At 35.1% G+C, this 18,353-nt stretch overlaps 1 protein-coding gene across 1 annotated transcript in view; it reads right to left on the reverse strand.

Annotated features, from left to right (window-relative positions):
• The window catches only part of ed (echinoid), a 271,443-nt gene that overhangs the window by 120,684 nt on the left and 132,406 nt on the right, over nt 1-18,353 (reverse strand). The window lies entirely within an intron of this gene.

Consider the following 18,353-nt stretch of genomic DNA (forward strand, 5'->3'; position numbering starts at 1 on the left):
TCGCGCTACGCTATACGATAGGATAAGATGGACGATGGCAACTTAGTCATCATCGCTATTGGTATCGAAGTTGATGAAGATCTTATACAATCTATACGTAGGTATACCAAGTTCAAAGCGGAATACTTGGTGTTTTTTTCTCTTCTGCTGTAACCGGCGGCGGCTGTAGCGAGTATATGTTCTTAGAACTGTTATTAAATAAGTGTAGGTAAATGGTCTGATTTTATAGTTGAAGCGTTGCGTACCTATAGTACCTACAGTTTGCGTTGCTTGGATTCTTCATCTTATGGTTGCAGACGCGACGTTCAAATAACATTGGGATGGGTTCTCTTCTTACCTATGAGCTAAACTATGTGCGTACCTATACCAATAGGTAACTCTTCGTCGTGCTCATATACTTATAGTATATAGGTATTATAAGATCAAAGATATATCTCGCTATGGTAATAGGTATTGTAGACCCGAAGCAACGAATAGAATATATAGATCTGATTCTAGGTATACAGGATGGGGGTTTATTAAACGATTAAAATAGATCGAGATGAAGGTGGTTGCTTCACAAAGTGTCGATATATAATATGTATAACACAACTATTAATATAATATGGTAATTGGTAAATGCAGTACGGACTGCATCGGAATAAAAACTAAGTAACGCGATGCGCAGCTACCGGCGATTAAAAGTTCATCAAGTTGCCAAGAATAAAAAATGAGCATGTTCGGATAGTCTTCATTGAGGGAGGAGGAGTAATTTTTCAGAATGAAAATCAGATATGTGTTTTTGGATTTTCAACGAGAATCATTTTATCAGTGGCACACCAAACGAATGAACTAGTTTTTGTGCTTCAGAGTTGCCATAATTAATTTTCGATCGATTAGAGTAGATAATGAATTAACATTGAAAGTGCCTTCAATCTGTTTTGAAAAATTTGAAAAAGACTTGTACAGCCATGTTTTGAAATTATAGTCCGGCATATGAAAATATGAGTAATTGCACCCAACTCCCGCCGATCCTCCGGGACAACTTTTTTCTTAAAGGGGACATCCTAAGGAACATTTTAAAGCAAACTTTCCCAAAAAAAAGTTGGCCTTACTTACAAAATGGCGGCCATTTTGATTGACAGGTCAGCCGAAATCGCAGATTTTGCATTTCAAACTAACTTGCACGAAATTTCTCAAACCTTACCAAGGTAGATCGAAAGATCATGCAAAAATTTATGACCTGTCAAAATTTCAAGTGCTCAAGTGCGTTTTTCGATTTTTGGTGAATTTTTGAAAATACAATTTAGGCCAAAAATGAGGGAAAAAATCAAAATTTCACCAAATTGACCAAGAAAGCTGAAATTTGGGATATACCCTATTTTCGACAGGCCAAATCGATTGAAAACGGTTTCAACCCGTTTTGAGCAGTTCTGGAGCCTCCAGAAGATTTTTGAAACTCGAAATTCCCACAAAATTCCATCAAAATGGAGTTATAAAGCTGAAATTTATTCTAAAAACTAAATTCAATATGCTACGAAGTACTGCAGGTGAATTTCAAGTCGTTTTGGAGCCTCCAGCGACTTTTTTGAAAATTACTGGAGCCTCCAGCAGATTTTCGAAAGTTGAAATTTCCCCAAAATTTCATCAAACTGAGATGGAGAGTCGAAATTCATTCTGAAAACTAATTTCAATACGCTACGAAGTTGACTGCTGGTGGATTTCGAGTCGTTTTGGAGCCTCCAGCGACTTTTTTGAAAATTACTGGAGCCTCCAGCAGATTTTTGAAACTTTAAATTTTCACAAAATTTCATCAAATGGAGAGGGAGGTGTTTCAGGATTTTCAACGTGTAATTTGAAAGGCTTTTGCCAGTAGACCAGAAAAATTTTAAAAAAGATTTCTCAAAAATTGTGATCTGTTGGAACCCAAAAGAAGTGAGATATGCATCATGCAAAAAGATGAAATTATAGAAAAATACTAGATATCAAAATGTTGACTAAAAAATTGCAAGAAAATTCCTGAAATTAAGCAATACCTAATTATTAAAAAAGCTGAAAGTTTGTGACAAATCTTTGTAAATTTTTTGAAAATTGCAAAAAGTACTGAAAATGTGGTGAAAAACGTGATGAAAATTGCATATAACATCATAAAATTCGCATACTCGTAAATGCAATGAACAGTGGCTCAAATAAGATTGTAATTGACGAAAGAAAATTTTATTAAAACATACAAACTGCTGAACATTTTTTTCGTTAATATCTTGAATAATTTTTTTTTTTAAATTCGGTAGTTTTCAAAATAATTTAAATTTTTTTCAAAACTTTTTTAGTGATTTTTTTCCTCTCTTGGACACATTGAAAAAGTTCTTTCGTGACAAATTTCACTGAAATTTTTAACGATTTCACAAATAGAAAATTTTTAAGCTGTTTTTTACGACACTTTTATAGGTAATCCGTGAGCTATTTTTCGTCAGTTTCGACTCATTTTTTGACACACTTTTTTTTAAAATTCTAAATTTGGATGTTGTACATACTATTTTTAAAATTTTATTTTTCTGATTTTATCATGAATGTTTTCGGTACCTAGTTATTTTCAAACAATGTCTCAAGAAAATTCCATGTTTTTGTTTTCGTGCAGACAAACATTTAAGGTGCATTTTGCACAGTTTTTTGGTAGTATTTCTTTGATTTTTTTTTAGTTCCATTTGCAATTTTCGATATTTTGTTCGAAACCCAATGAGTAATGAAATAGGTACCTATCCGATTTTTTGAAACTTTTTCGAGGCTTGTATGAATTTTCTGATTGTCAATTTTTGCAAAAAAAGATTTGATTTTTATTGAATTTCACCAATTTTAACAGCATTTTATTTTTTCCCTACTGAGCAGTGAAAAAAGTTCGAGAAGGAAAATGAAAATTTTTCAGGTGATAGGGTAATATTTTATACACCTAGCAGATTTCTGTAACTTCAAACTTGACTTTGAAAATAAAAAATAATGTTTTGAACTTGATTTTTTTTCAACGATGTACCCCTCCCCCGCCCCCGGTGACAGAGTTGATGAAAATATGTTGTTAAGAGACTCTATTCAACAATTTTCTCAGCCAGACACCTAAAATTCGACTAAAAAATTGCCCGAATTCGGTCCGCTGTTTAGAATTCAATTTTCAAAGCTCTCGTTACAGAATCATCGAAGCGTGAATTCGTCCGGAGTGTCCGAGCGTGTACAGTTATACATGGTATAACCTTCTTCATGGCGAAATGTAAAATTTTACACGATTAATATTACCTCAAGGTCTTCATTATACAATTACCTGCTTAGTGACCGTATAAAAAATCAACATTTTATAATATCGTAACGAAAATTGTACGCTGAAGTGATTCCTTCTTCCTTACGTCGTCGGGTTGATGAGATAATACCGATTATGAACGTACTGCTGAGCATGTGCTTGAGTGATGTACAGTGACCCCTTCGAACTTCGCAGACATTCTCTCTCCATCTGCAGAACTCCACGGAGAGATGTTTTGAAAGGCTGTTTGATTGATGTTGGATTCGATTACGATTTATAAATTGAAAACAGCCTGTTTTTTGGCTCAAGTCAGTTGGATGAAGTTCAGTGATGATAAAATTGAAAATAGATTTTAAAATGTCGTGAAAAGTCAGTTTTTAGCAGCTGTCAAAAGGGGTATAGAGGGGTTCAAAAGTTGAAATACTCAAAAAGGAACATTCAGGATGCTCTCCAAATGTGAACTTTAATGTCCATCAGCCATCCCCACTCCATCGAAATTTTACCAACACACGTGGACTAAACATCAATTCAAAGCATCGAGCAAAAGGAACATTTAACCCGCTGAACTAACGTCCTTCGACACGCACTCAAACCTCTCTCGATTTTCCAATAATCCAACTCCAGTTATCAATTTTCATCTGGAAAATTCATTCCCGCAAACCATCCGAATACGTGCGTTTTCAGGGTTCAAATCTTTATTAACACTATTATTCAAATAGCATACTCGTCGAATGAGAACAAAACCATGTATCGTAAGTCGAGATAAGTAAAATCTAATTTGCAAAACATACTTCGTACTATGTACGAGTATACTTTCTAAAGAGCAGGCAATAGGCAAACAATACGTTCTGCTTGTCGCGTCATAGGAAGTACGCCATGTCACCTAACACCTTGCATCATCATCCCCCTTAACCGCACAAATGTATCTGGTATATATATCTTGAGAATCACAGCGGTATCTTGAGAACCACTATTATATACCTACGTACAGTGTAAAATGTACATAAATCATCCCTGACCGAGAGCTCTGATATCCTTAGGTACAGTACAGGACGCAGCAGCCCAGCAGTCCAACAATACAAAAGCTGAGCGAGAGAGAAAGCTACAACATCAATTTCCAGACACCATTGTTTCTCGCTATATAAAAGGTACAGTATCCAACAGCGGACATGGACATAGGCTTTTCAGCAAGTGCTCATCACAGGAGGAGGGTATCGACAGCCGGTCTGCGGCATTTTTCGAAATTAATCTCAGGTGAGATGTTGCGGCAAAGGCAACATTGCGTCGTTCGGAGCGAATGGAAAAGAGGCGGCCATCTACTCTTTGGTACTTATCAGTTAATAGCTGGTTACACTTTTCCCTCGTGCCGAAGGCGAAGGGAAAAAAGGCGCTATTAGATTAATGGTTTGCGGGTGAAATGTGCAGTCGACGAATGGCCCGAGATAAGCGAATTTAATTATAAGTCGACTTTTTGAAAATCATTAAAGATTTGTTCGCTCGTTTCGATTTCCATTCCAAGGTCTTGGTCTTATAAATAAAGGGGGTTTCTCTTGTTTATAGTACTATCCAAACTCGTAGTATACCGAAAAGGTCTGCCAAGTTTTCAAATACGAGTACCTTACCTACCCCCAAGTACCTATAGTTTTCTAATCTCGATGAAGAATCGATGGGTTGCCAGATTTCACCCTCGCTCGGTGTCGTATAAATATGAAAATTTAACCACCCTCTGCATACTATATCGCCAAAGTACCTACGTACATACGTACGAGAAGAGGACGAAGAACATATTTCATATGCATCAATATACTACGAAGGCAAATCTGCACGTGATTTGAGCACGTTGTCGTCGTCTTCGTTGCTTGTTCCCCCAATCGTCATCAATCTTTTCAACATATTGTAGAATATCTTGGCAGGGTGAAATCAAATGTCATAATGGGCCGAATCACAAGTTCGATATGAATTGCGATATTTCGAATGCAAATAAATCAGGGCTGTACAAATAATATGATATCGGTTTCATTTTTGTTTTTGGTTTCAGTTTTCGTTTTCAATAGACGTTTAGAAAATTGTAAATTTTAATTTTTCACCTTTTTTTGGCCTTTTGGCGTCATTAAACTTGCCCTTTAATCAAAGTTCACAATTTACATAAAATTTTAGCTTATAATTTAAATTCAAAATAGAAATCTTTCCAATTAAAAAAACAAAATAAAATTGAATTTGTCCAAAAATTGTGCATTTCTGTGTCAAAATTAATCTAAACTATTTCCTGTAATGACCCCTTCTAAATCACCCAAAATTGAAAAAAATTGTCAATAGGTAGTTTTTTTTTTTTGAAAATTTACCAAGTGACAGAAAGATTTAAAAATAATCATTTTTTCAATAACAAAAACTTTCCAGGATCCCTGGAAAAAAGTTGGTTCCCGTTTATGGGACTCCCAAAATTAAAAAAAAAATCAAGTGAAATCTGCAAATCAAAAATCGACTTTTTTCTATTTTACCCAATCATTTCAAAACATTCCACTCTCATCTTCAACACAGATATAATACATGCAAACCATTTGGATACAGAACAAAAGAGCCCATAGTTTCACTGTGACTTAATCCACTCAACATACCTCAGATTGAAAGCTATCATAAACAGTATCAATTCATTATTCCAACTAAAACTACTTCCTACAGAACAAACAGAAGAGAAGAGGTAATTCTAGCCAGAATTTGTATTGGACATACTGCAACTGCATTGACTCATAGATCACTTTTGACTGAAAAATCCCTCAAAAAATGTGACACGTGTAATGTGAATGTGACAATCCAACATATTATAGATCCATGTAACATTACCTTATAGGCAAATCTGTGCACATCTGTGAAAAAAAAAACAAATTGTCTTTTTGCATCACTGATACGACTCTGGGATGCCCTGAATTGAAAAATTAAAAGTGCACCACAAAAGATGCACAAAGCTAACCAAAATCATACTTTTTTATGGACATACACGGATTTGCCTTTAATGTTACATACCTTAATACCAAATCCATGTATATCCATACAAAAAAAGTACAATTTTACCATCGACCGTATATAATGGACGAATAGTTCAACGTTGAAAATGAGGCAAAATGTGAAGGCTAGATTTTGGATGCAGAATCCAGGAAACCTTCTGCTCATGTGCCAAATATGATGTTTATAGTGTCCTGATTGGTCAGGCGCTGGTGGAGAGAGAGATGGTTCAGCATTGCAGTTGCTACACAGTTGACATCACTCATAACTAACTCGTAACACAAAACACAACCAACTACTTCACCAACATTAGTAAACTGGTGCATGTGCAGAACATTACCTGGATTCTGCATCCAAAATGTGGCTGTCATATCTCCAATCTGAACTATTTGTCCATTATATATGGTCGACGGATTTTACACATCATTGATAAGGTTAGGATATGCTCAGAAGGATTCGTTGAGTTCTGATTGAACATCGGTCAGCTTTGTGCATCTTCCATGGTGCACTTTTACCGCAGTCAGATGCAAAATTTTCAATTCAGGGCATCCCAGAGTCTTATCACTGACACAAAAAGACAATTTTTTTTATGGAAATACTTTGATTCGGCTTTAAGGTAACATTAAGGTAACAGACACAGTAAAAGCTCGTTATAACGCTTCTCAAGGGACCGGGAAAAAAAGCGTTATAAGTCAAAACGTGCTATAAGCAAAAGTTTTTGTGTGAACGGGACTGTCTAGGGACCAGAAGAAATCAGCGTTATAATGAAATTAGCGGTATAACCAGAAGCGTTATAACAAGCTTTTACTGTATATGAAATCATCAAAAACAAAACACTAGGGGAAAATTTTGAATACATGCCAGTACATATATGAAGATGAAGATGAAATGTGTGAAAAGTTCTTCCCTATTCCTAATTTGTTGCAAGGATTTATGATTCATTATAACTTATCTGTTTTGCTTTGTTAAAATTTTACTAAGTATATTTTTGTTGAACTTTTGTTATATTTTTGTGAATTTTGCTATACTTTTGTTGAGATTTTGTCATTCTGTTGTTATATTTTCAACTATTGTTAAAAAATTTTTGTCGGTTCGATTTCTACATTGTTGATGTTAAAGGCTAAGAGGCCGGACGTCATTAAATAAAGTTTTGTTGATGATGATGAATTGATGAACTTGAGGGACCTCATACAAAAGGATCAATACTGGTTGGTGATGAGAGGAGGGGGTTCTTTTTTGAAAAAAGAAGGATTATCAAGAATAATTCTATGAAAAAATAAAATTTCCAAACATTTTAGTGGGCTTCAATTTCTTATCTTTAAATAGCTCAATAATAAACCACAACTCAATTTTTAGATGTCCAAATTGATTTCCACACCTTCTGGAGAAGTTTTAAAATTCTGGAGAAATCGAAAATTGCGCTGGAGGCTCCTGTATGGCCAGAAAGGCGAAATTTGGTCGAAAAGAGGGGGAGGATTAGTTTTAAAATAAATCTCCATCATTTTTACTAAATTAATAAGCATGAATTATTGTAAAGAAAAAGCACAAATCACCTATAATGGCTAATTCTGAATTTGTAAAAATTCATCAATAATTGAAAAATCAATTCAGGCAGCTGAAATTTTGGTTATGAGAGTGTCAGACCATCCACTTCTCGAAAATTATTTTGGCCTCGTTCAAATCGAAAATGGACATCTTGACAGCTTCGCTCGTAAGAAAGATCACATCACAAAAAAATCACACTTTTGCACTAAAAACTATGGTCACATGGGTCACATTAGAATAAAATTCACAACTCTTTTGATTTTCAAAATTCACCAAAAATTGAAAAATCAACCACAACAGCTGAAATTGGTATCATGGCTTGCTCTTCCAATAATTCGACTTTCTCTGCAAGATCCATACACCTCAGGTGGTTCCCTCATTAGCATATCAATCCGAATAGCAAAAATCGCAGACGACCAATTCGAACCACTCGGTACATTAAACCCGCAAATCCATACTACTGGAAAATGCACGCGTAAAGGTAACACATTTTACCTGTTTAGAGGTTCGAGGGATTTGTCATTTTTACAATTCTCGCTCTGTGCCTCTGCCTATATAATACACGTAAAGTATAGTGCACCACGGCTCGAAATTGTCGTTTATTTTCAACTTGACCGGCTGCGAGCGAAGATTCGACTACAGTACAGTACAATTGAGAATCTACCCCAACCCCTGCTCGACCTTCTGCCGCTGTCGCCGGATCCCCATCCACCGGTCATTTCTCTATTGACAATTCGAGCCTAGATTTGGTCCATCGTCGTCCTCGTCGTTTCTATGTATTCTTTATTTTCGCTCGAATGGAAAACGTTGACGTATCCATTGTTAGCTTTTACATCGCTAACCTCCTTGTGGGACTCCGATGTATTGGAATTTGCTCGAAAAGAAAACGATCCAATCGAGTTTTTATAAATTTTCTATTCACTGGACAAAGAAATAGACGCCCTTTTCGATTAGTCTGTACACAACCTAGCCCTAAATCGCTTCACAATACCTTTTAGTACCATGGTAGTGTTTCCTAAAAAAAAAAAGATACGAGGACGACGACGAGAGAAAACATCGTTGAAATTCGATAAAGCGTGAAAAAAAACTGTACCTGGTGCCATGCCAGGCTCATACAGGTGAGGGGTTGAAGCAAAAAAAAAAAACACACGCAAACGAGTGAGTAATTGTCTTGGATGATTTTTTTTTTCATTCTCTTTCTCTCTCGCTGTGTTTCGAGAGCTATATTATGCTTTAATGTTCGAATACCAGTAAGGTACCTGTTGCTTGGCGAATGTTTTGATGCCTCTATATCCAAATATGTATATCGAATGCAGCACATCGCGTATATAAATCTACCATATAACGGATGAGGTCGCTGACAGAGCGTAAAACATATAGTAAAATTATAAATGGACGGATTGGCCAAGTGGATTACAAACGTACTCGACTCGTACATACCTATACTACACCTACTTGGCACATCATTACCGACGTTATAAATTAATAATTGCGTTCTCTCCCCTCTCCCCCCTCGCCCCCGGACTCGTTGACCGTTCATCGAGCTCGGTACCTCTAAATTCCTGGTCATTTTATCAGCACTACGCGAAAATCTAGCTCGAGTCATCAAACGCCATAGGCTTCCATCTACGAGTATACGACTAAATTACCTACATGGACTTATCTCGTGCTACTAAACCTATAAAAAAAAAGCCACTGACTTATGATGATTGCGTAATAAAATGGAAAAAAAAGTCGAGAGAACTTTAATTACCCGAGGGGTTAAAAACACCTTGATCGTATTATACCCGAAGCCAATAAATTTTGGTAAAAACACTCGACGCATATGCTACAAATTCATCCTGAAGGTAATAAATTAATAAAAAATAGAAAGAAAAAGGCGCAAAGTAGAGAGAAAAAACTCATCGAACTGGGCTATAGAGTGCATGTATATTTCATCGAACACACATAAAGGCATTTTAACACGGTCGAATTACACCATTAAAAAGGGCGAATTTTGAGTACCAATGAATACGTAAAGGTTTCCTATTGCTATCGATAAAATTCACCATTCGATGAACTTGAATAGCAATTAAATACGTTGAAAATTCGGCGTTGTTGTGCCGATGTGCGTGCGTACCTATACCTTTACGTATACCTTATGGAAATATCCACGATGCAGTATTTTGTTGTACATGTATCCGCATCGATGAATCCATTAGCGCAATAACGCAACCTCCTCTGGAAGATTATTGCATAAAATCACCTCTACCCTTCTCCCCCCGGTCACCAGCGAGCCGCACAGGTAGAGCTCGCGAGAGATGAGAGCCTGCATTCGCTATAAAAGCGATTTTTATAGTAGATACGAGGTTTTTAGTTATAGAAAAACCAGTATAGTTAGACGAAAATTTATTTTACACAAAAACCATCGTAGTCGACGCATAATTCAACCATTAAAACTCAAATCATTCGCTATATCCTTCGTTCCTTTCTTCTGTGATTTTTTTTCTTTTTCGCTTTTTAATACCCTAAAAACATTTTCTCAAATCGCGCTTATTGTAAATGATCATTAAAGCGAATTATTCTCCTTAACCAATACGTACACATCTTTCATTTTTTTTCACTCGTACGCGTGTGTATCTGTATTGTGTGAGGGGGGGAGTCGGGGTTCGAATGCACGTAGGTCGTGAGGCCGCACATTTCAAGAGTATATTGACATTTCGCTAATACCATTCAGGTACCTTAGCCACCTTTGAGCTAGTCGAATATTTGGGGCGAATTTTCATCATTTTTCTCCCATTCGATGGTTTCAGAGACTGTTGTATAAATAATATTATGTATGTGTATATGTGTCCGATCACGTTAAAATCTGCCAATAGACTCTGTGTACGTATAACATCTGCTAGACATTTTTTTGTACCTCTATTCAACCAAGTTGCCTGAATTTTTGTGTAAGATAGACGTACGATATTAAATATCAAACAAGATGACCGACGACGACGGGACGCGTTTCTGTATTTATACCTAGAAAACTGTTGGAGAAAAAAATGCCAATCTCGAGGTGCAGTTTTTTTTTTACAACGTTAACGATTTCGCATTAGGATGTCAGGTATTATAGACCTTGAAATAAGAAACCATACTACGAGTATAGTAACAGCTGGATACCTTAATTAGACTCTCTTCCAAGTGTCAAATCGCCAGGTAACTGTAGCGCGAAATAAGGAAGGGACGAGAAGAAGGGAGATGGAGATCAATATGTAAGAGATTATGTAATTCGAAGTATAACACGACTCGAGAATTGAATGCAGTTGATTGAGAGTTGATTTGTTTCGGAATTTAATTCTTCGACAGCGATGTGCGAATTGATCAACTTTTTTTGGTAGAAAAAATAATTACTTCAGATGGATCAACTCGATGCAAATAATCGAGAATGAACGATCCTACGAGAAAAATTATAATCTTCCTATATTGAAATTGGTCAAATTTTTCCCAAATAAAAAAAAAGATGGAGTAAAATATCAACAATCAAACAAATGACAATTTGAAGCGTAATCGATAATTATGAAATTGAAAATTAATCGATTTTCGATCATGATTAATTTTAGATCTGGAGATCTACGTTTGGTGCAACAATTGAATTTCAATTTCGAAGATAAACAATCATATGGAATCGAAAATCGCAAATATGTAAATCGATTTTAGAAATTCGATTAATTGATTTTCGGTCATGACCAATTTTTGAACATAAAGTTTATTTTGTAGGCTAAAATTGATTCTTAATTTCGAAAATGATCGACCATATGGAATCGAAAATTGCAAATAAATCGATTTTCGAAATTCGATTAATCGATTTTCGGTCATGACCAATTTTTGATTTTGAACAAGAAGTTTACATTGAAGACTGAAATTTATTCTTCATTTCGAAGATAATCGATCATACGGAATCGAAAATCGCAAATAAATCGATTTTTGAAATTCGATAAATCGATTTTCGATCATGACCAATTTTTGAACAGGAAGTTTATTTTGAAGGCCGGAATTGATTCTTCATTTCGAAAAATGATCGAACATATGGAATCGAAAATCGCAAATAAATCGATTTTCAAAATTCGATTAATCGATCTTTGGTCATGACTAATTTTTGAACAGGAAATTTACTTTGAAGGTTGAAATTGATTTTTCATTTCGAAAGTGGTCGACCATACGGAATCGAAAATCGCAAATGAATCGATTCTCGAAATTCGATTAATCGATTTTTGGTTATGACAAGTTCATTTTGAAGGTTAAAATTGATTCTCTATTTCTAAAATGATCGATCATTAATATGGAATCAAAAATCGCAAATAAATCGATTTTTGAAATTCGATTAATTGATTTTCGGTCACGACAAACTTTTGAACACAGAGTTCTTTAGGAGGCTGAAATTGATTCTTCATTTCGAACATGATCAAATCAATCATATGATAGGGGATCGATAATCATGAATAAATCGATTTTTGGAGCTCGATTATAATCAATTATCAATCAGATCAATTTTTTATGAAATAGTCTGCATTCTGTAGATGATTTTGGCAACGATCAATTTCTCCCCTATCAGTGTTGACTCAAAATTCGATTAAGGTCTCAAATTTAGACAACTTTTAAGCACAGAATGTTGCATATTTTCACTTATTTTGAACAAAAAATGAAAATTCAAGTTGGTTCAGCACATTCCAATAATTTAGGTATGTACCACAAAAATTGTTTGAAATTAAGTAAAAAGCCCATGAACTACGTACTTGCCACGAAATTTATTAGAAAAATGATGCAAAATCCCTCAAAATACTACAAAAATTTCACCATAAAAAACGATAAGTAAGATATTCTAAAAATTGAAAAAAATTTCTTGCTGGAATAGGTACAAGATTTCAATCATAAAAATTCCTTTCTTCACGGGTGTAATAATTCTACAATTATAAACACACCCCCAAAAAAGTTGATGAAATTTTTAAAAAAAGTCCAGAATTCTTACATTTTTTTATTGGTGGGGGGGGGGGGAGAAAGAGGGAGTTGTTTGTGAATATGATTTAAATTATGAAATAATTTCAAATTTTTGAAATTTCAAAAATGGGTTCTTTGTGCTTATCTGAGAAATTTTAAGGTCCAATTTTGAAAATTAGTTTGTCGCAAAAAGAATAAAAAACAATTTTGCATATTTTCATCAGTGAGAACGAACAAAATTTGTGCAAAAGCAGGAATTTCATTTTTTTTTTTTTACTTCAATACTTTTGTTGGGAGGAGACATCACGTGGGGCAAGGATCGAATTTTCTCAAGTCAACTTGAAAGTTTTAAATTTTCCAAGGGAACTACGAGTAATTAAAGAAATGTCGAACTCAAACTTTAAAAAGAAAGATAAAATGAAGGAAAATTGCAAAGTTTGATTTAAAAATGCAAAATGCAGGATAAAACAGGCCAAAATTAGAATCAGCAGGGCTACTAGACATACCAGCTAAGTATTTGAGTAGACAAATGCTCACTGGGTAACAGCAAATCAGAAATAGGTACAATATTTTTAAATATTTTTCATGTTTTTCTCTTCAACTTTTCTCAAAATTGGTCCAACTTCGAGAAATTTTTCGATCAGTAAAATCGAAAAAAATGCGTGATTTCACGTCATCTCCACTTGCAAAATCATTTCACCAGAAAAAAATGCAATCATTCGACCCGATTTTCAAACCTAACCCTAAAAAAACCTCAAAACATCCTACATCAAATCCACTCGTACTCGTAACAGGTAAAAAATGACATCTCATTTCTCAGAAATTTTCTAGCTACTGTAAAATTCCTGGCTCGCGATACGCTCATCATCTCATCAGCTTGTTAAAAATAGTCGATTAGCACGCGAAAAATTCTCTATAAATTCTAGTCGACCTCGAAATACGTCGAAAAATTCAACCTATGCAAATTGCTCATGTGACTCACGCTTACGTTAGATCCGATCCGAGCACAAGCACCTATAAAAAATTTCATCAACCACCTGCTCGCGCCTTCGAGTACCTTCGATCGTCATTTACAACACTTACACCACCACAATCCACATCACTCATAGGTACCTATACCACCTAAAGTAAGTCTAAATACGCTGCATTTCGCAGTGCAAAGCAAAACTATAGCATGACTAATGCTCGTTTCAAATACGAAATATTTGCATTTGCGAAAACTGCACAACCAATTGAATTGAAAAAATACCAAGAAATAAAGAAAAATAATACTCGCTCGGTAGGTACACAGCTCTTTCTACATCATCGCCTTGCCAATTGCCAAGCCAATCAAATCTCCACAGTGGAATCTGTGCATATTGCGGCAACGGGCAATGCGTTAAAAAATTCCAATACTTTACACCCGATGATTCAGCATTTTTTCCACCTTGGCTGTAGCTCCTGCTCGCCACCGTATTGTAAATATTTACATCACTTACGAGTCTCCGCCGAGAGTATTATAATGGCCTTGCTTGATCAATCATCGAGAACAGTTAGCCGGTTACTTACCTATAACAAAAAAAAGAATATAAAATTATTACATTTGACGAATTTATTTATACGTGTTTGACATTCTTTCATTTATATTTATGTACTACACAATACGACTTTATATTCGAGTAAAAATTGTTAAACAAACTTAAACACGCCATAGGTACGTTGTACGTAATGGGATCGTATTTGTAAAGAAAAAGAGAGCACGAAAAAAAAACCACAATGAAAAAAAGCACAACGACAAAAAAAATCACCACGAAAAAATATCGTATTGCAGAACCAACCAACAACGTATACAAATGCGGGTTAGACTGGTTCTGGCGCTTTTATTGGGAGATTTTTTTATCCATGTTATCATCTCGTATCTCTTGTCGAGTATCCTCGAGTATATAGGAAGGTATACGTCGTCATCGTCGTCGTAATTCACCCGCATAAATGGATAAAAAAAATTTTAGAAATTCGATCCTCGCCGATGGTTAAACCTTTACAACATGTAAAAGAGCGAAATGCCTTTGCTTTGGTTTTTTGACTGACTGAACACGTCATGATAACCGACTCGACTTAGCAGGCAATGGCTATGGATGGCGGTTTATAAGGAAATATTTTTCCATCAAAACGTGTCTCTTCGTATTCTCTTATACATACATATTGGTAATAAAACACCACGATATTTTTGCTACACACGCTAACATCGGCTTTTTTTTCTCTCATCCATCGTCAGTATAAACAGATCGATTAAAATGAAAATTTTTATTATCGTTTTTAATTATCATAATCAATGATGCGGTATATATGGTTTAAAAAAGACACCATAAAGATACACAGGGTGAAGAGGCGAGGGCCACCCATGAACCTTGTTAGTGGGAAATTCGATATTACCAGAGAGTCATTCGGGCCTGAAATCATAATATTCGCATGTCAACGGCGCGTATTATGGTCTATGCTCCGAGTGGACTTTACAATCGTCCATCGGCACTTGGCCCATATATAAAAAAATCAAACAACCGAGTAATCATGCAAATAAGTACTTTGGTCGTCAAAACGCAACAATTAACAAAGCCTATTAATTAACCCGTGACAAACAACCCTGCAGCACGCGAAACCCCAATTTATCAGCAGGCTGACTCTCTGGTTGTATTTATAAGTTGGAAATTTGAGCTCGGTCTTGTGGTATGTAGGCTGTGAAGAAAGAAATCTTCGTCTTGTTTGTTTCCAGAGGCTTCGATTGCAACGAAGATTGAATACATTTGTTCCTCGAGCTGTCTCACTCGATCACAATTTTTTGCTAAATGTACTAGAATCCAATTGGTACCTATTTCTGTGCAGTCTTTGCTCCTTTCATTCAAAAGGAAAAAGTCAAAAAAATATTGCATTAATCTCATCAAATTTCACAACAAAAAAAAAACACTAATCAATTTTTTCCATGCTGAATTAAAATTCTAAAAAAATCAAAGGTCAGAAATTATGAAAATAGTCTACAAGTTCAACTCATTTAAAAACTGAATTTGAAAACAATTCTGGGAACGAAACGAATAGAAGGGACGATGAAATGGAGGGAGGAGTAGACGAAGTAGGTGGTTGCTTGTACACTGAAATATGTACTTCATTCGTTGCTAACAATAAGTCTATGAATATAAATTAAGAAAAAAATGAAATAAAAATTAAGTAGGTTTTATCACGAAAAAATATAAAATTTTACAAAATAATACAATCTCGACTTCCAAAATTTAACAAGCATTGTAATTTTTTGTTTTTTTCCCAAGACAGAATTTGAAAAAAAAGATCAGATAATCTATTCAAAGCTCTCTCGCATAAATGTCCACCAATGAAGTGGAGAGAAAATGATCTTGGTTTGGATTGAACAAAAAGTTCAAATTTTGAGCAAGTTCAAAATTATTGAAATTTTTCTAAATCCGGGCCTGAGACGACATTATAAAATCAAAATGTCGAATTTCTTCAAGACTTCTCAAAATTTTTTCAGAACCACCAGCATCGCAGTTTCGTTTGGATTTTTACTCCCCTCCCCCAAAAAAAGTGCCCTAGACATTTGATACCTGTTTTAGGTACCAAATCAGATTTTCCATTTGAAGTAAAATTCAACTCAATTTACCAGCAGAACTTTCAGAGCCCATAAGGCCCTATACAAGCACAGTTCGCTCTGAAAAACGTGCATCAAAAGAAAATCAGAGAAAAAAGAGAGAAAAAAATCAAGGATGCTCATTAAATCGTTAAATCGAACTTCTTGACTTTTTTCAAATGTTTTTTTGAATCAGTTATACTAACTAAGTTTTGGTAATCTCCCTCCCCCCCCCCCCCCCATTAAAAAAATAACTCGATCAGATTTTTTCGATTTATGAAAAAAATTCCCATCATCACAAAATAATCCGAACAAACTATCGAGTAAAATTCATAATTTCACAAAATGTAGGATGTAGGAGGGAGGAAAAGAAGGAGAGGGGAATGTCGATGGAGGTTTTAAAAAAATTGAGTGATTTTTCACAATGAAGGAATGTTATATTGGAGGGGAAGGCAGCACAAAATTTTCAAAATAAAAAGTGGATATTAACGAAGAAATAAGAGTCCTTTGAAAAAATGTAATTGTTTAGGGGGGGGGGGGTTAGCCCAATTTTCTCGATTTTCGCTATCTTTCGAACATCAATTACGAACAAAATTAGAGGTGGGGAAGGAGGGGGGTTCGATTTTAAAAAAACATTATCAGCAGCGAATTTTATCAATTGATCCAAAAATAGTCACTGGGTGTTTATTAAACAAGCCTATTTGAGAGATCAGTCAATCTTAAGATGGGATAAGGAGAGGGGGAGGGAGGGTTGAAAGCCTTGAACATTTTGAAAATTGATATTTTGGTAATTTTTGGATATTTTGGCATCTCACTGATTTTTTTCGATCCAAAAACCAAAAAAATAATATGAAAGTACCTTTTAGAGAACAATTTTTGAACCCCATGGGACCCACTTACACAGAATTTATGAGTACCAATTTCTAAAAAAACAAAAATTCGACTGATTTAAGATAAGTTTATCGACCAAAAATTCAAATTATAATGATCTGAAGATGATAAGGATATTTGGGGCTTGTGATTAGTGAGGAAGGAGGAGGAGGAGAAGTTCGAATGCGCCAAAATTGGTAAATTCCGAATCTTATTTAGGTTTCAACGATTTTTCAGCTCTAAAAAGTTGGTGCAGCATCACAAAATTGCTTAAAAAATTTCACATCAGTCATGATCAGTCCTAGACCTTTCTACGACTCTCATTCCCTAAATCAGAGAATTTATTTCAAATCAAAAATCAAAGATTCTTGAAGTAGGTACTCAAAATTCAGTGATTTTCAGAAATTTTAGGACACACTATCACCCAAAAATTAGACGAGTTTGACCGAAAAATCAATAAATTAAGGTAAATTTCCATTTTTGTAAATGCATAAGAATATCATCAAAATCACAATTTCATAAAACAACCCCCAAAAAGATTTTCCAGCAGTTTGAACCTCTTCAATTCCTAAACAAAAAATCTAATTTAAGGACCAACGAGGAGTGGGGAGGGAGGGGAAAAATCAGAATCTCGGCCATTTTCTAACATTTTGTTGTTGCGTTGATTTTTTCATCTCTAGAAAAACTGTGCTGCACCCCCAAAAAATCGTGAAGAAATTTTGTTGCAGTGGAATACCCATTTCCAGCCCATTCCACGACTCCATGCCCCAAACCTGGGAATTTATTTCATTCATAAATCAATGATTCTAGAAGAGGAAGAATTTCCATCATTTTCAGAAATTTTTGGGGCACACTATCTCCCATTCATTAGATGAATTTCACCAAGAAAAAAAAAATCAATTAGACTAATTGTCCATTTTTATAAAAATGCATAAAATATCATCGCCTTCTTACAATCTCGTAAAACATCCCTCCAAGACAACCCATCATCCAACCCACCAAAAAATTACCATCATATCCCAACTTCTCTAATTCCCATACTATAAAAAACCCAATTCGCTTAATTCCTCTGTCCTCGGTATTCCACTTCCATCTCTCGAACCC

The sequence above is a fragment of the Planococcus citri genome, chromosome 3 (genome assembly GCF_950023065.1).
Source record: "Planococcus citri chromosome 3, ihPlaCitr1.1, whole genome shotgun sequence".
Taxonomy (NCBI): domain Eukaryota; kingdom Metazoa; phylum Arthropoda; class Insecta; order Hemiptera; family Pseudococcidae; genus Planococcus; species Planococcus citri.